This window comes from Phoca vitulina, unplaced genomic scaffold (assembly GCF_004348235.1).
Source record: "Phoca vitulina isolate PV1807 unplaced genomic scaffold, GSC_HSeal_1.0 scaffold15, whole genome shotgun sequence".
NCBI classification, from domain to species: Eukaryota; Metazoa; Chordata; class Mammalia; order Carnivora; family Phocidae; genus Phoca; species Phoca vitulina.
This window is the reverse complement of record NW_022589718.1, coordinates 14,557,616-14,576,762: the sequence shown is the minus strand read 5'-3', so window position 1 is coordinate 14,576,762 and position 19,147 is coordinate 14,557,616. Positions and strand designations below refer to the sequence as shown.

Below are 19,147 nucleotides of genomic sequence, written 5' to 3'. Positions count from 1 at the left end.
CGAGGCAGTGCTGACCTGATAAATTTTGCTTTTGTTGGTCCTCTGTGGAGATAGGAGGAAGTAGGTGCAGCACTTTGGAACCAGTTTCTGAGATAGCAACCATCTCGTACCTTCTTTTGATAGAGGGGGATATGGAGAGCCAGAAAGGGTGGGAGGTTTTCAGGAAGATGACTGGTGCTCAGAGCTAAGACCAGCACTGCTGTCTGATTCTGTTCAGTCCATTGTCTACCACATCCCGTTGTTTCCCAGGACGTCAGTTGCCCTGATGGTCACAGCCCCACAAAGCTACACCTCAGGTGTGTCGTTTCAGTTTTATGACCTTGGGAAGTCTTTTTCCACTTCAGATGAGGATCGCTATCATTTCTAATTCAATACCATGTTTTCCCTCCAAATGATTTTTTCATTTTGTTAGCACACAGGGCCAAAAGTTCAACACTACTGTTTTAGCAGTACACAGAGTAAAGCTCTCCTCTGCAGAGGAGAGTTCTAGGCTTTGAACGCAGGCCATTGCAAACATAGACCAAGGATCTTATAAATGCCTGCCCCTCGTCACAAGAGGGAAAGTGTAGATGGCTTAGGATGAATCTGGCATCCTCCTGGGCAGACCATCCCAAGGTACCCATCGTAGAGATGGCAGTCCTCTGCACCATTTTCAGGTGTGAAGGAAAATACTTTGGAAGTGAAAAGCTAGCCGATGAGTAGCACATACAGGGAATAGAAGGGAAGGTATACCACACCCCCCTGAGAAACAGCTGACTTCCTTCTTCCTACTTCATATTCCATTACTCCTATAGAGAAGATAGGTAAGAACACATTTGAGGGGAAATATAGTTTGTCAAAACATCTCACAACTCCCACTAACTTCAGGATAAAATCCAAACTTATTGGTGTGGCAGACAAGGTCTTCCACGATTTGATCTCAACCTTCCCTTCCAAGCCCCATCTTCTGTCACTCCCCACATACCCCACCAGTCTCTGAGAACTTCTTGTCACTCTTCAAATGTACTATATTCTTTTTTTTACCTTTTTGCTTTTGCCTATGTTTTCCCCTGTGCCTGGAGGGCCCTTTTTCTTTTCTGTGACATGATGAACTTCTACTCATCCTTCAAGACCCAGCTCAAATGGTCCTTGTGAAGCCTTTCCTGACTCTCCCAGGCAGTTACTTCTTTTCTCTCTCCTCCATTAAGGTCTTGTGCAAACTTCTATGATGGCCCATATAACTCTCAAAGAGTTATTTACTTATGTATTTATCGTCTCCATTAGTCTGAGAGAGCTCCTCATCTGTAGGAGCTGTGACTACTTATTATTACCCTCTGAGCCTAGCCCAGTGCCTGGCCATCATAGTGTCTAAGAAATGTTGAGTGGGCGCCTGGGTGGCTCAGTTGGTTAAGCGACTGCCTTCGGCTCAGGTCATGATCCTGGAGTCCCGGGATCGAGTCCCGCATCGGGCTCCCTGCTCTGCAGGGAGTCTGCTCCTCCCTCTGACCCTCCCCCCTCTCATGTGCTCTCTCTCTCATTCTCTCTCTCTCAAATAAATAAATAAAATCTTTAAAAAAAAAAAAAAGAAAAAGAAATGTTGAGTGAGTGAATGAATGTCCTGGAACTAGGTTTTGTAAGGCTTTGACGACCCAGCAAACTGATTTAATCTCAGCTCTCCTCAGTGGTGTCCACTGTGGGATGCTCAACATGACCCACCGGAGTAGAAAATATTAGAACTCCTATAGTAATTTATGTTTGTCAGAAATTAACAACGAAAGGAAGCTTTTCTAATATTTCCTATGGATCATTAGTAGCACATGTATTTAACTTATAAATACATATATACATTAATATGCATTGAAAGCCCTGGAGGCCACTCTTTTAAGCAATGGGAAGTCATTGAAAAATTCTAAACAGGGACAAGCACGAAAAGCACCAGTGTGTAGGAGAATTGATCATGTAGACTGGAGAGAGGTAGGGCCACCAATCAATATGGAAAGCAGAACAGTGGCCCCTACACAAGAGATAAGAAGAGACTAGACAAGAGTAGGGGCTGTAGAAATAAGGAAAAAAGGGAGGGTCTGCTAACGAATTACACCTCCATTATCATCACGACATCAGCGGGACCGGGGTGACATATCAGCTAATAGTAAGCAGGAAGAGTCAGAGCCCCACAGAGACCCTAACGTGTAGTCATAACCTGAGGCAGCAGGTGGAACTCGAAGGTGAAGATGGAATACTTGGCCCCAGGCTTAGATTCTATAAAGTGACGCTTAAAAAAAAAAAAGGAATTTCTCCACTTGTTTGAAGGGGCAACCCACTGGGCTTGTCGGATCCCAGATGGGGCTTCTTGATAGACTATTTATAGCCTCAGGCGGCTGCAGCAACATTGCGCAATTGCTGTGCAGGACGGCCTGTCTGAGCCACTGCTGGGTGAGTGACCGACTTTTGGCTGCTTCCTGTTGGCTTAGGAAAGAACAGAAGAAGGTGGATTTGTTTGTCCGTTGAGCAACCCACTATTGCCATGCCTCTGTCTGTCTCCCTTTAAACATTAACCACCTCTTAAAACATTTGTGTTTCGTGCCCAAGGCCAAGAGGGCCCCCAAGAGAAAGGAGAGGAGGAGAAGGTAGGGGAAGAGATGGGGGGGGAGGGGAATGCTCCCTACATCAAGAATTTATTCATTCCACAAACATGGGTGAAGTGTCCACGGTGACCATGCACCACCCGAGGCCCAGGGTCTGAGAGCTGAGTCGAGCATGACTCCCATCCTCAGAGACTCAGAGACTAGCAGAGGAGACAGAGAAGTAAACACAAAGCAAGAGAAAGGATAAACCCTGTGCTGTCTCTGGGCCTCTCTACTCTGCATCTGCAGGTACCAGAGAAGGTTGCAGGGGAAAGAGGGAGGAGGCCCTCAGAGACCAGAAAGTTTCCAGGCTTTTTGTCCCCAGGGCAGTGACTCTCAAACTGTAATGCATAAAACATGCCCTGGAAGAGTTGTTTGAAAGGCAGCTTCCGGTTCAGCAACTCGGCTTCAGTGGGTCTGGGGCGGGGCCCCGGGCTCTGCATTAGCCAGGCTCCCGGAGGAAATTCAGATTTAGGTGGTCTGGAACCACTAAGGGATGTTGCCCTTCCAGAGCAAAAGCCTGGGTCTGGAGCTGCCCACCAGGAAGCCAGTCCACCAGAGGCTGATGGAAGAAACTGGAAGAAGAAAGAAAGAGGGAGCATGCGAGACCATTAACAGCAGACAATGGGGAGAAGGAGGAAATCTGGTAGGTGGGGGAGAGAAAAGGAATGCCTCTGTAAGGAGAAGTGAGGGACAATGAGCGGGGCCTGGGGCCGCACGGGTGACCGGGGACCATGATTTTTGGTCTTTGTCCTGGGAACTCGATGACTTACCTAAGCAAGCACAGAGTGATGAGCAGAGCCTTGGGCATGAAGAGCCCCTGTGGACACAGCCTTTATTTTGTCTTTCTTCCGGATGCCCTGGCTGCGGCATATCGTTTTGTTCAACTGGTGAGGCTGGATACAGCCATGGGCCAGGGAACAGGAGGCTGCTCTCGGGAAGATGCACTCATTGACGCTGTCTTCAGTGACTTCCCTGGTTCTGGGCAGCTCTGTCTAGCTGCACCCACCCTCACACGCCCCCGTCTAGTCTCCCCCAGAGCAGCGTCCAGCTGGCTACCTGGGAAGGCAGCAATGGACCAACCTACACAAGGAGTGCGCTCTGATGGCCACGGGCCATTTTCCCCAGTGGTCTACAGATCTCGCTCCTCATCCTGATCGTGTCAAGATTGTTTTCTTTCTTGAACCGGTTTTAGGCTGAAATCAGAGCCCTTGGGGTATGGTTGACCTAACTCTAGCGCCATTTGCTTCCTCTGCGGCATCAGGTAGGATGCTCCTGTTTATCCTGGCACCGTGCCGAAAGCCAACTTTCCCTCACCCATCTCCCTTCCTCATCCTTTAAGCTCCTGCCCTGGTGTCACCTTCCTGTGACCTTCCTGAACCATCCCCTTTCCCATTGGAAGTCCTAATCGTACGGACTCTGTTCAGGTGTGCCTCAACCATTCGACTCCAAGGTCCAGTGATCGAGTCTCACAGGAGTCACTAGAACAAATGGTCAGGAATTCAGGCTGACCTGAGCCAGACACTCAGCACTGCCACCTCCCAGGGTGACCTCGGGCAAGTTGCTTCATTGTCCTAAGTCCTGGTTTCCTTACCTAGAAAATGGGCAGGGGGCGCCTGGCTGGCTCAGTCAGTAGAGCATGTGACTCTGATCTCAGGGTCGTGAGTTCAAGCCCCACGCTGGGCGTGGAGCCTACATTAAAAATAAATAAATGAAGTAAAATAAAATAGGCAAACATTCGTACTTACTCTTGAGGTTAAATAAGCTAATACTTGGCACAGCGCCTGGAAAGCTGTAGCCCTCAATAAATGTCAGTCTTCTCATTGTTCCTCTTTATATCCTTACTTTTAATGTAATCCCCATGGACTTAGTACCGAGTAGGTGTTTAATGATGTTTATTGAGTTCGCAATTAAGATATGTATCCTTATCACTGGATCTGTTGATGAGTCCATTTTAAGGAGTGGGCAACTCAATGTTTTCCCGTAATTCTTCAATATTTGGTGGTGGTTCCTCTGTACGAGGATTGGTTTCTAAATAAGTGGCATTATCTAAATAAGCTCAGGCAGGATCTCCCACCCACTCTTCTTTTGTGTCCATTGACTTCAGCCTGTTCCTCTTACTTCTGTTCCCATCCTTGCATTTGTTGTCCTGCTTCTCAAGGAAGAAATGAGAAAATGATGGTGATCTAAAAGTACCTTAAACCGAGCCTAAGTTCTCCAGACGAGAGTAGCTGCAGACGTCTATGAAATCGGTTATAGATGTTTGAATTCCACTTCCCCCGAGGTTGATTTCCACCTTGTGAGAAGAGACAGGAAGAGCTAAGTAAACTAACTCTGAAGTCCTTTTTAATTGCAATCACCTGTGGTCTCCTTTTGCGCACAGCTGGATTTTTAGGCTTAAAAAAGGGAAAGCAGTTTTTGTAAACAAACATCATGTAACGACTGGCTCCGACTCCCCGGTTTGGATCATCTCAGAAAGAAAGCACCATCTCCACTGCTTGCCCTGTTTGCTCCTTGCCTTCGCCACTGGCCTGGAATTACCAGGGGCTGTTTGCATGACTGAGCAGAATGTCTGGACACTTGGTGGAGGTCCCTTGGAGTTCAGGAATTCTTAGGACAGTTAGCAAGGGTGGACTGAGTTCAGAATGAACCAAGCTATTCCTAGAGATCTTAATCAAAGAATCAAAGGTTAATATGAAGAGGAAACATCATAAAAATGGGTGAAAAGCTGGTAACAAAAAATCTGTTAGCTTTCTTTCCTCTCTGGGAGAAGCTATGAGCCCCATCTGTCCTGTGAAGGCTGAAGGTGTGCCATGTGTTCAGCTTGCCACCCAGCCCACCCCACCCTGCCATGTGGTCCCTGAGCCAAGGAGAGACCCTGGGGATGTGGGAGGAACCCCATCCCCCACCGGGGCAGGTGGGCCTGGGTACTGTCCTTTGTCTTGTCTCTTCATCCGTCTTCCATCCAGTGTGGCCCACTTGGAAAGCATTCTTCCTCTGGGCCATGTTTCTCATCTTCTCTTAATCCATTTTCTCCTTTTGAAAAGCATTTTTTAAAAATCTCATATATACCTCTCCGCACCCCCCTGAGGTTTTTCCTAGGCACCCCTGGGCCCAAGCCTGTCCTAACCCCCGCCCACTAGTGTGGTCAGTGCCGGCTTTGGTTCCTCCTTCTCATCATGCTCAGTTGGTTGCTGGCAAGCTTTTAAATCCAGACATTGTGCAGTCAAACACAGGGTCTAAATGAATCATCCATTCACGAGTGTTTCTTAAGCATCATCTACGTGCTATCAAGCACTGTGAGAGCCCAGGGGTTCCCATGATACATGAAATTAATGCCCTCCCTGCCTTCAGGAAGCACCAGAAAGATACATGGACAATTTTAAACTGCTTGGCACTATCTAACACTAGGTACAGAGTCTTGTGGGACCCGGAGAAAGAAGCGACTAGCTCTGCGCCCGGGTGTTAGGGCAGATCTTGCAGGCGGAGGAAGGAAAGGACAGCCAGGAACAGAACACAGCCTGGGTGTGTTGAGGGGCAGGATTTGGAGGAAACATGGCTGATTAGGGAAAAGGCAGGTGGTTGGGGGGAACTGGAACACAATGCTGGAAAGTGATCGGCCATGATGTCGGGAAGCGGGGTTGCTGTCTGATGTGAAGGCAAGTTGAGGCATTTGGTCTTGATTCTGTTGGCAATGGTATAATAATCAGATAACTTGGCAAGGAACTGAAAAATAATATGAATTTTGGGTCTTCCAATATAAATATAAAACTACCTGTTTAGCCAGCATCCTAGGGGTAGTCGAGAAATTAGATGTCAAACGTGAGAAGAAATCAGTGGGAGAAACGCCTCCAAAGCAGCCAGGGGGTGGACTCTTGACCAGCAAAGCTGCTGTGGCAAGTAGGGATCTAATCATCCTAAAGCTTTAGTTTGCTGTTTTAAACTGCCCGGGCACCAAACTTGTTTTTGCTGCGCTTCTAGAATGGAACCAGCTCAGCTTCCTACGTAATACCACAATATTATAGCGAGAGATGATAAGTAATAGGATTTCCGTGAAAGTGCTTGCAACATACAGGATGTTCTACAGAAACATTGATAATGAGTACTGCAGTTTTCCATGTAACTACTCAGAGATCTTCCTCGGAGAAAATTGTTCCCTTCAATATAACAGGCAAGGTGAAACAGAGGACAGTGAGAGGAGATGGGCCCAGCCCATCAGATCAGCCAAATCAAATTTGTGACCATTAATATTATCCTTGTTATTTAGAATAATAACCTGAAAGCAGCAAAAATAAAGCATGTTTTGTGGGTCTCTAGCTTTTGGGCATGTTCTGTGGGGTTAATTAAACTGGCTTCTTTAAAAGCAGGACTTCTCAGAGCCTTGAATATGCAAATGATCATTGTGAATTCAAAACAGGTTTTATAGCCCATATCCCTCAAGTTGATTTGACTACCAAACCCCCTCCTACTTCCTGGTCCACACTGTCTGGAGGCCTTCGAAGACCTTCAAGAAATATGAGCATCCACTCTCTGTCACTCTACATTTCTAGAGGAAAACACCCATTTCTAGGGGAAGGTGGGGGTAGCCTGTGAGGCCACAGCAGGGGCTCCAGCCCCTCAAGGCCATCAGCTCTGCTCTCTGACCCCAGGAGCTTCCCCTCCTGTTCTTCACTAAGACCTGCCCTGCTTCCCACCTGCCTTGCCCCACACGCTGCTGCTAGCCTCACCCCTATCTCCTGACTGTTCCCATTCCTTGATATTTTCAGCCCTGGCCCAGAGCTTATGCCAGGAACTCAGCAAGAAGGGCCCCAGGCTACAGCATGAATAGTCTCTCATTGCTGGAACACCGGCCTGTGAAATATTATTTTCTTTCCTCACATTTAAAAAAAAAAAAAATGGGGGCGCGGGGGGTGGAGGGATTCTTGTAGGACTCCTTTTGTTCTGTATTCTACTTCGCATAGTTAGCAATTATTCGTGTTAGTTTCGTGTGTGCTCACTGAGGTTTGATCTGCTTTTCCATCTTTGTGTGTTATCTTACTGTTTTTATTTCTGACACTTTGTTTTTCTTTACATGGAGGCAAAAAGAGACCTTAATTTGTTTTTGCTTTCATGTTTAGTATTAATAACGTGATTTCTTAAAAATATGATTTTTTTCCCCAGAATAACATGCACGAAATGTTCTTCACAGGTGGTTATGGTGAGGACAGCTGCACTGAACGGGAGACTTTTCCCTTTTTTATGGGAAAGAACTGTATTTTCCTGATCTGGCCCTTTGGGTTTTGGTCTCTGGGCCTCTGCCCCTTGAGGGATACTCCTGAGCTCTCTCTCTTTGTAAGGCAAAGAGCTGATTTCTGAAACTACTTGATCAGTCCTGAAAATTAAATCTCAAACCTTCCATTTGAATAAGAAACTGTCTTCCAGCTTCAAGCTTTACCTCAATCAGCATTAGTTTCATTCAAGTGAAAAATGTCCTCCTGGTTCCCTCTCCTTCCACTAAAATTCTTGGTTACTCTTAGGATCCTCATTTTATTCAAAATAATGCAATTTCTTCCATCCCCGTGTGCTCCAGGCTTATATTTCCATCCATTTATGGAAAAAAATCTCTCTCGGGCCTATGAGTTTGTCAAATTTAGCCTGTCCAGAGATAAATCACATTACCCTCCTCCGACCTGTCCCTCCCCTGCTGTGCGTAGTCAAGACGTACAACAGCCTCTGCCTAGCTGAACAAGCTCAGATCCCCCCAGTCCTCACGGGGTCTTCCTTCTTCCCCATTCCATCAGTCTAATCTGATCTAACTTAATGTTCTCAAATCTGAATCAGTAATTCCTCTTGCCTGAATCTCTTTCTCTTCCTTCTGCCATAGCCAACTCTTGTCTCCTTGTTTCTGGACAGCCAAATCATCTCTTTGGTGGTCTTCTTATGAGAACATCTCCTCTTCTAAATCCACCCTCTGCGCAGCAGCAAGAAAGGTCATCAGCAAAGCACTTGCCCACCCCCCACCTAGAACCCACTGCGGGGGGCTAGCACTGGGTCCTCGGCAGTAGATCAAGGTGTAGCCACAGCCATTCGTGCCTCCAAGAAGTGTGGAGGTCATTGTGGATCTGAACCAAGTGACTCTAACAACTCCTTCACAAAAACAAGGCCTTCTGACAAAGGGCCCATGGCCAGGTTCCTTCAGCTCTGTTCCCTTGGCTCTGGAAATTGCTGCAGGCTCTCATTCTCACCTGGTTTCCCCACTTAAATCCTTTGCTTCATCCCAAGATCTTCTCTTTCCTCCTATCCTCCGAGTAGCGGCCCAGTGGGACTCTCTGGAGGTTACTTCTTGGCTCACACTTTGTTTCATGGCCTACTAGCCATAGGCAAGCCCCATACAGCCCCCGTGACTGGGTCACTGCCGACCAGCCCAGGTCCAGCACCGTGGCCTTCCACTGGTCGAGCAAGGGGTTGGGATGGGACTCTCAATGATGATGTTAGACTTTGAGGTGTGAGAGATAAAGCTCACTGGCAACCTCTTAGAGTCCACAACAAATATTTCTAGTGTGTTCATTCACGGAGTCATTCAACAAACATTTATATAGGAAGACTACGGAGTTCCAGGTACATCACATAGTATTGGCAGTATAGCACAGAGCGTATCGGACTGGGTCCCTGCTCATTGAATCTCTATTCTAGTGTTGGAGGGACAGAGACACATTTAGCATCAATAATTGTCAATGGTTTTAAAAGTCTGAAGACAATGAAGATGTACAAACTGTAAGTGATCTGAGTGGGAAGGGCTATTCTAGACAAGATACACCAGGAATTCACCTCTGAGAAATGACATTTAAGCAAATATCTGAGTAATAAGAAGTGAACAAACCAATTTTGGTCTGCCGAGCATACTAGGTCAAGGGGTCAGCAAAAGTAAAAAGCCCTAAAGTAGGAATGAACGTGGGTGAGTCTGAGAAACAAAAGGACCGTAGTGTGGCTGGGCTTGGTGAGCAAACAAGTGGGTGAGAGGAAATGAGATCAAACGGGAAGACACAGACCAGATCATGTAAGGCTTCAGTAAGTTTGCGTAAGATGTTTGCATTTCCCCCCAAGAGCGAAGGGAAGCCATACTCTGCTCACCCGGAAACAGAGCAATGCTAGAGGCCGTGGTGACTGAGCATCTGGGTTCTCGCTCATCATACAGGGAGTGGAGACAGGCCCCGAGGAAGTGACTCACTGCTGAGTCTCTTACAGGTCCACAGCTTGGCGATAATATCCAAGTAGGACACCTGACTCCAAGGGCTAGTAAGGAGTTCAAAGAAGAAGGGGGCCACACGGATCCAAGAAGAGTAAGTACAGACCCACTGTTCTTTCTTAAGTGCTACTGGAGGCAGGGGTTTGGGAAGGTAGAGAGAGAGTCCCAGCGTTCAGGGAGGCTGAGATGTGAACTTTAAGATGGCATCATTACAACCTCAAGACAGGTGCAAGTTATGGGCTGCAACAATGGGGCCACGTGAGAGGAGCAAAAATACTCACACTTAAGCCTAGCCAGCCTTGGACATACCATGGCATTCATTCTCAGCTCTGCTCTCCTGCATGTAAAAATACATGGAGAAATGGCACCCTGCTCTTCATGGAGGGTGGGCCCCAGAAGTGCCCACTATACCAATAGTATAAATCCCAACTCGAGGCAAAATGGCCCCCTTGACCTTTTTAATGGTCTAATAAGCAGATCTCCCTTGAGAAGGGCCTCTTGCTTTCATGGCTGTTCTTTTTCCTGCATGATAGTTTTACCTTTGCTAATATGCAATGGTAAAAAAATAGAAAGAAAAAAGAAAAAAAGCCATCCTATGAAATAGAAGATACTTTGAAAGTGCTAAGACTGCTCAGTTCTCTGACAAGCCTTGGCCAACAGTGAGGCTTTAGAATAAAATTAGGAACTGTATGAAGGATGAATGGGTCCAGTCTGTCTCCTGCAGAGCTCAGCAGTGTGGATGGGGCCAGAGTCGTCCCTTGGTTCCTAAGCTTTAATAGAGCGTCTTTCATTCAAAGCTCCCAGGACACTTCATAGCTGCTAAAATGATCCTAAGCAAATATTTGGAGCTACACACTACAGGTGGGAATATGGAGGCACCGAGAAGAAAAAGAACTGACCAAAGACCCGAAGAGTCAACTGTGGAGGTAGGACCAGAATCCAGGACCTGAGCCAACTCAGAGCTCCTGTTGGCAAGATCAAGCCTGGAAAAGAGCACTGGGACTTCATGATTGAGATGAGTTATAATCAAACAAATTGGGGGGTCCACAGTCACAGCCAGTTGTGAGCCAGCTGCGTCCCAATCCAATGCCACCCTGGCACGTGTGCATGGAGGCTGGGTGACCTGCAGCTCTAAGTGGTTAAGACTTGAATAATTCAAACTCTCTAATTCGATTGACGGTGTCTGTTAGAGTGAGCATATGCAGCGAGGTGTGCTGTGTTCCTGACAAATTCACTTCATAGCTTCAATTAAACCCATTTCCTGTGTCCTAGGGCCAAAAAGGCCAATATACAAAACGACCACACGGCCATATTGCCAAGATAAGGGTGAACACGGTACAATTCACCTGTGTATGCTGCAGGCTGGAGTCTGAGTCGGGAGGCCACAGTGAAGACTAAAGAGTGCTATGGTCTGAATGTTTGTTTCTCCCCCCACCCCAAAATGCATACGTTGAAATCCTAACCCTCAAAGCCAATGGTATTAGGAGGTGGGGCCTTTGGGGTGATTAGGTCCTGAGGATGGAGCTCTCATGAATGGGATTAGTGTTCTTATGAAAGGGCCCTGGGAGAGCTCCTCAGCTCCTTCTGTCATGTGAGGCTACAACAGGAAGTCCGCGGTCTGGAAGAGGGCCCTCACCCCATCATGCTGGCACCCTGATCTTGGACTTCCAGCCTCTGGAACTGTAAGCAGTAAATTTCTGTCCTTTATAAGCCACCCAGTCTATAATATTTTGTTATAGCAGCCCAAAGGGACTAAGATGAAGAATATACTTTGATATGGTCCCCCAGGGTGGACACTGCCTCATTCTCGCCACTGTTGACCTTGAAATAAACAAAACTTGAACACAATGTAGAGTCATGACTTGGGGTACTCCGACCTCCTTCTCTCAATTGGCCGCACTGGAGATGAGTAGCTGAATGGCAGACAAGGAAGGAAAGATTTGGGAGCAAAATAAGACACATTGAAAATAAGAAGAGCTTCAAGACTCACGATGGGCTACCATCAATAGCACTTCTCTACCCATTTGGTCCACGGAGATTGGTTTGTCCTGGGGCTTCTCCCAAGGGTCGGATCTCAGCTGAGATCTCCCTAAATAACAGGATCTCAGTGGAGCTTCAGAGCCCATAAGAAGTCCAGCATGGCTATGGGAGGTCAGGGGCCATTTTAGCATTATGGAGAGGTGGTTACGAATTTGAATTCGTACTTCTTTTACTAGCTGTGGGATCTTGGCCAAGTCACTACATCTCTTTGTGCCTTCTGGGCACAAATATTATGTATTGGACAGGGTTGTGAAGCAAGAAGTTGATAGAGTGAAGCACTTAGAACAGAGCTTGCTCTGCAGTAAGAACTCAATAAATGTCCTCCGTTATTATTACCGTTACATAGCAAACTCAAAGTACCCCAGAGCTCATTAGACTTCGGGTTCCTCTTCCATGCAGATCCAGTTCACTTTTGGGTCCAATTTAACTTTGGAGTTATATGTAAGACTTATTTTCCGTGGTGCCTGGGTGGCTCAGTTGGTTAAGCGTTAATCAATCAACTCTTGATTTCGGCTCAGGTTCGTGAGATCAAGCCCTGTGTCAGGATCCACACTCAGCAGGGAGTCTGCTTGAGATTCTTTCCCCCCACCCTCTCTCTCTGTCTCCCTCTGCCCCTCCCCCCGCTTGTGCTCTCTCTCGCTCTCTCGCTTTCTAAAATAAATAAATAAAATCTTTAAAAAAAGACTTACTTTCCAAATTTAAGGGCTTTGACCAAAAGACCACCTTTGTTGACAGGTGGGAAAGGAAGCCAGGCTGTGCTGAGGAGCACCCTCATCACTGACATTTTGCTCAGCATCAGCCAAGGCTAGCCCTGGGTAAAACTGAGAGACAGGCCAAATTTGCTTACATGGAGCAGCCCCCTTCTAGCACCCCATCATGCTGGGGCCACCCAGGATCCATGACCCCAGAAGCCCCAAGGGCAGGGACATCGGTGGCAGCCACCCACCAGCAATCAGTCAGCAGGCTTACAGTGGGCTGGGGAGTGAGGACCAGCTCAGAGGGGTTACCCATCGCTTGGGGCTGGTGAGAGGAATGGGGGAGAGAATTAGAGCAGAAGGGGGTGGGCCTCAGTGCTAGGATTTGTCTGAGCAGGTCTTGGGCAACCAAAAAGCATTTGTGTACTGGAAAGAGCCACCCAAATGTGCAGGGGTGTTATTACATCATTGTTACTAGTTGTCATTCAAAAGCCAGTTGTTAGCATCTACGTAACAGGCAATGGAGTGAAGGAAGCCAGAGGGATCTGGGTTTGCACCCAGATACCTCCGTACCTGACACAGGACTGTGGCCTTGCAGAGCCTCACTCGCCGCCGCCGCCGCCCCCTCCCCCTCCCCCTCCCGGGAGGTCCCAAAGAGCAGGGTCTTTGACGGACTGAGAGTGACAATGTGAATTGCCTGGCTCATAGCAGACAGAGTCAACCCGGGTGACGTTTCCCTTCTCTCTGGTGAAGACAGGCTACTTTTTTTTCCACATGGAAATGGAACTTCATAAAACCAGAAAGCAAGACGGTTGCCCCAGGGAAGGTTTTAGGAGTGAGTTATTTTCATAGCATCTTTTCTCTCCTCAAAGATCATGCAGAGAGGGAATATCCATTTCAGTGTGGTTCAGGCTTCGGCAGCAGTTGCTCACAAAGGGTGGGGTTAGGGAATGTTTCCAGTATGCGGGGCTCTTTTGCTGACCTGGGTCCTGTCTCTGCAGACTCTGCCCCGCGGGAGCCTCCAGGTGTGTGCTGAAAGGGCAGAAGAAGCTTGCCGAGGAGGCCAAGGGCTCCTGGAGACTCCGGGCCAGGCTTGGTGCGTGGGCTGGAACGCTCCCGCAGCTGTCAGAGCCCACAGAAGACACCCCCCCCAGGCCAGGGAGCGCAGAGGGGTGTCCTGGTGCTGTGGGAGCCTTCCACTTGAGTCCGCTGGATGTGGCCAGCACTCCTCGTAGCTTTTCGTGGTCCCTTTCCTTGGGCAGCTTCCAAGCCTCCAGTTGGGCTGAGTCTAGGAGCTGAGCAGCTCTGTTTGCAAAATCTCCTACCCACGGGAGGCCAAGGCCAGGCATCTGCCCGTAACGGGGATGGGAGTCTGTGGAGGTGGCATGGATTTATTATTCCACGACCCATGTGATTGGCACATCTCTCTGCCCTGACCTTACTCCCTCCTATGTCAGTTGTACTCGCACCACCACCTCATGGACGGACCGACTCATTACAGTTGGCATTGGTTTTGTTTCTTTTCTCAGTTAGTCCTCTTCTCTGGGAAAATGAGCGCTCCTGACATCCACTTCCTCCTTTCTAGGCCTGTGGGGATGCCAGAAAGGAAGCACAGCCCGAGAGAAATATCCTTAGGGAGTGCGAGCAGCTGAGGCCCATAGTCCCAGAGATTCTGTGTGCATATAAATATACATAGAGAGGTTTATTTTCATATATGAAATAGGTATGAGATAGGAGATATATGTATATACATACATACGAGATTTGTGTCGTGTGTGTGTATGAGCTCCAGCCAATCTGTATTCAACACATCTCTTTTTATTTAAAGTAAATAAAATATTTAACTAGAGATTTAAATAAGAAGATATGTATCGGAATATGTAATATAAATATTGCATATTTATGCCTGGGCCATCCTCTAGGTCAACCTGGAGATGCTCCTTTCTGTCTTTCACATAATCCTCAGGCTTCATACTTTATGATTTCTGTTCCACCCCAATGCATATTCTAACTCGATCTCACCGGGACAAAGATCACACAGCCTGGGCCTCGGGATGCATATCAGTGAAAAAGGCTAGTGGCGGGTGTTAGTAACAGACCCAAAACACCTAGCCCAGGCTTGGCCCAGGAGGCATTGACCAATGCTGTGGGTGGATGTGGGGCTGGTGATGATGAGGTAACATTGGCTTCTGGGGAGCTGCAGATGTAGAGGACTCCATGTGCCCAAGGTCAATGACATTCAGGAAGACCCCATAGCTCTTGCCCTCCAGGGGCACCTTCCTGCCCCGCAGTTAGGTGAATGAGTTAACTAATCAGAGCCCGGGAGCTTGATTCCCGACTGTTTCTACTGCTGGTGGCCCTTCGGCATTGTGAAAACACATAGAAGATGGAGAGGCAAAGCCGTATTTGAAGTCTGGTTATCGCACAAAGAATTGAGTGATCCGCGGGTGATGCGCCCTCTCTGTGTTTCTGGACATCTAATCAGAATGCTCCCCCTTGAGGTCCCTGGTAGGTGGGATAGGTTGCAGACTCCTTAAGCAGCATTTTATTATGACAGTGAGAACAAACCACGAAGGCTCCCATTTCATTCACTCTCCTCTCCCACCAGGGTGCTTGGAGCAGGGCTCAGAAGGAAGGATACAACAGGAGAAGTTCCATTCAGCTTCCAGTCCTCTCTCCTTGGTTAGAGGTGACAAGTTACCAGGCCAGACACCTGGTGCAATCAGCTAACCAGCCCAGGGCAGCATGAATCAGTGTGCTGTACCTCAGAACACGTACACGGGAGCCCAAAGGTATGGGTTCCTGCCACTCTGACATGCATGAACTTGTCTAAGGCTAAGACTCTATCTACCCTGATTCAGTTTCCTCACCTGTCAAGTGAGGAGGTTGATCTTAATGACCCCTAAGTTCCCTTTCATGGTTAACATCCTCTAATCCTCAATTTTAAAAATATAGAAAGTTTGCATTTAACCGAGGATAATGCCCAACGTACTAGAGTTGTTAAAACAACAGAAAATCAAGTGTTTATGTTTGATTCAGAAATTCAGATTGACCATCCTATGAGTCATATCAAAATATTGATGGTTTTGTAGAGAACTAAGTGGGTCTGGGGCGACAAATAATGAATGTTCCCGGTAGTTTGCTTTCTGTGACCATGAACAGTAGCCAGCCCAGAGAGGACGAGGCACGGGCCAGAGAGATAAGGAGTCGCTCACCGACTTGACAGTGAGCTATTGAGGGCCCGCACCCAGCCTTTACCCTGCGAGCGTGGACTTCTCGAATTTCCTTGTGGATTCCACTCCCACAGCATCTTAAGATACGAATTCTCGTTCAGCAAGTCTGGGTGGAGCCCAAGCTTCTGCATTCCTAACATGCTCCGGGGAATCCAGGGACATGTGTGCGCAGCAAAATAGCTGTCCTCCGGGGTCTTCTCCTGGGTGTTGGATGAGGGGGTCCCGATTTGCAACGCGGTCGTGGTTCAGAGGATGGGGACCACGTCTGAGGATGGATGGAGGGGGGGCGCATAGCTTCCTTGGAAGAGGAGGGTGAAGCCAGTCTGAGAATAGACTGTAGCTGGGGTTAAAATGCTGGTGGACGATTCGAGTAACTGCGAGGGGAAAGCGAGGGAGAGAAAGGGAGTTTAGAGGTGCAGGCACTGAGTGTTACGGGGGGAGCCGTGTTGTTTAAATGCCGTCCTGGCTGAGACGCTGAGCCCCGCAGCTCAAGGCTCTGGCCTCTCTGTCCTTTGAATTGAGGTTTGCCTTTGACTTTAATGGAACAATTTTCTTCTCGTGCTACAGCAGCCATTTCATTCCAAGACGGATTGCAATGTGAACTGATCTTTTTCCATTTTGGGTCCCAAACCACAGCACAGGTAGTTTCTAAATAAATGTCGGTGGCTTCTGGGGGAGGCTCTGACTGCGAGGCTGGAATAAAAGTGGACACAGTCACAAAGAGCGTCTACGTCGGCTGTTCCCCTGAAAGGGCTCGGGGTTCTGATCGCTCCCAATGCCCTCAGACACCCTGGATTTCCCGGGGGCTGTCGACGCCCATGAGCCTTCGTGACGCGTTTTTGACGCAAAGTAGTTTTAAAGACAGAAAGAAGGTGGAGTTTGTTTTGAAGGTTGACCTGTTTTTTGTTGTTGTTTTGTTTTTTAAGATTTTATTTATTTATTTGAGGCGTGGGTAGGGGCAGAGGGGAAAAGAATCTCAAGCCGACTCCGAGCCCAGCAGAGAGTCCTACACAGGGCAAGACTGCTTAGATTGTGTCTGAGCAGTGGCCCTGCTGAGGACAAATATCTGAATGAGGGCCCTCACTGCTGGAGGGAGCCCCATACTCATAGGGAGAGGCGGCTCTGGGAGAATCTAGGTCCATTCTCTGTGGCCCTAGTAAATCCTGTTTCTGGATTCCTAGCTGGCTCCTCAAAGGGCATGTGGACAAGATGGGGTGTCACCAACAGCCACACAAAGTGCACCCAGGAATCTGGAGCCAAGGCTGACCTTATGTCCAAGTAGAAAAGACTTTGTCATCATTTGAAGGCACCTGCCTAAGAGGTCTCCCAGCGGACACAGGCCTTGGAAGATCAGGATCGGATATTCATTTCTTTGGGTTCACCATTCGCCCTCCAACCCAGCTGTTTCTAAGGCATAAGCACCTTTGGGAGACCTGCTCAGAAACACACTAATTTACCAGTGGCTCTAGATTTATCAAAACGTGAAATAGCTAACACACAATGAGTGTCCCTCATGCCAGGAACTGTATTGTGCTGAGTACCTTACATGTATTGGATCATTAAATTATCATGGCAACCCTACTATGTAGGATATTGAAATCCCCACTTTACAGATGGGTAAACTTGAGTCTGGAGGTGTGAAATAACTTGCTCAAGGTCACACAAAGTCAGTTGTGCTTGGTCTCAAGCCCAGGCTGCTAGCCCAAACTCCTACTGCTTTTCAAAGGGCCGCTCTGCTTCCTCAAAGGCATGAGCGCTTATGAGGGTGCTAGTTATGAGGGGCTGGGGGAGGGAAAACAAAGGGAAGGACAGCTACCGAAGAGCAGCTTCACCATTTCTTCCATACATGGGTCCCCTGTGGGATGCACAAGGGCTGTTTAAAGCGAAGTAGTTCAGAAATGCCATGGTAGCTGACTGCATTAGCTAAAGCAAGCCCCCAGGGACCTGGTAATTGTTTCCTGCACACCTTACACATCCCCTTGGATCTTTGCACTGGAACCAGAATGTGATTGTACCCTACTGCACTTTGCTGAGCCTTTCCCAGGTGTTCTGGCCAGCCACCACTATGAGGTTTTGCACCCCAAGGGTTAAATTCTCAGCTGAAGGGGTAGCAGAGAGTCCATTTTGGTGAGAACATGCGGAGGCCAAATGCACCCTTCCAGAGCCTCCTGCTTCTGTTCTTTTGCTCATTTTGATTTAAACCTTCTGTCCTTGTCAGGTTCTTTCCCATTCATAATTATTTGTGTGATGGGTACAATGTTATTATTCTATTATGACTCACAAACCATGGCCAAATCACTATTTCGGTTGATATTGCTTATAAACTATTACATCAGCTGCTTTGCAATTCCATAGTAATGCCTTTCCCCAAGTCCCTCCAGAATTTAAGAGGAAAAAAAAAAAAAGCCCAGCAAGATTTCAGTCCAGAACCTGCCAGCACCAGGCTGTTGGTTTGACTTCCTGCCTCAGTGGTATTTCCTGGAGTTGCAAGTTATTTAATGCTTACATGGCGACATCTGATCTTTCTTTCTATTGTCCCCCATTGGCCACTGAAGTGCTCTCATTCAAACACAGCTCCTGTGGAAGCAAAGAGAAGGCAGTTTCGCTGCAGGGCACCCCACAGCTGTGCTTTCTAGTATTTGCCCAAATGGCTTCCTACGGGAACAGCGATCACGGTAGCTCTCTGTCTTGAGTAAGCAAACTTCATTTTAACCACAAATGGCTCCGAGTGCTGTGGTCCTGTAAGTTATTCCAGCATAGTACTGAGATACTCTTTTTCTCAGCCTGGGCATCCTGGGGTGGGAGTGCGCACTCACCAGCATGGATTCCTGGCAGTTTTGCGGGCAAGGCCAGGGGGATGTTGTTCCCGAGAAAGGCTGCGAATGCAGCCCGTCGTGCCATTTAGAAAGTAGCCCTCGGCTCTCCAGGCGGACAGTGACACGCATTGATTCCTGGCAAACTAGACTCTGCAGGTGGATCTGGGTCCCTGGCCTACTGTTATTCTGTCCTTGATCTGGAGCGTAGCCGTTTGATCTATCAAGGTCATTACCAGGTCTTTGGAGGCCCCTGTTGAAAAATCCTGTGCTTTGGGGTTTGTAGGGAGGGCAGAAGTAGTCTATCCCTTTGGGAGAAAGCCGCTCACAGGCCTGGATCTGTAGCAACATGCCTGTGTTGATGTGTAGAGTGTCCCTGGTTCTATCCCCACCCACATATGGCCTTTTGACCTCTTACAGCAGAGCGATTCAGGAGGAATCGCCAGGAAAGAGACCAGGGAAGGAACCAGCCCACCCATACCGAGTTCCTGGGACCTCCTGAGTGTCCACTGCCTGAAAGGGAATAATTGGGAAGGGC

General features: G+C 48.0%; 1 long non-coding RNA gene across 1 annotated transcript; it reads left to right on the top strand.

Moving 5' to 3' along the window:
* The first annotated feature begins 2,567 nt into the window (after window positions 1-2,567).
* On the top strand, window positions 2,568-10,705 carry LOC116637780. Its single transcript, XR_004300542.1, has 4 exons — window positions 2,568-2,606; window positions 3,115-3,249; window positions 9,828-9,922; window positions 10,626-10,705. It is a non-coding gene; the product is annotated as an uncharacterized LOC116637780 (long non-coding RNA).
* The last annotated feature ends 8,442 nt before the right edge of the window (window positions 10,706-19,147 follow it).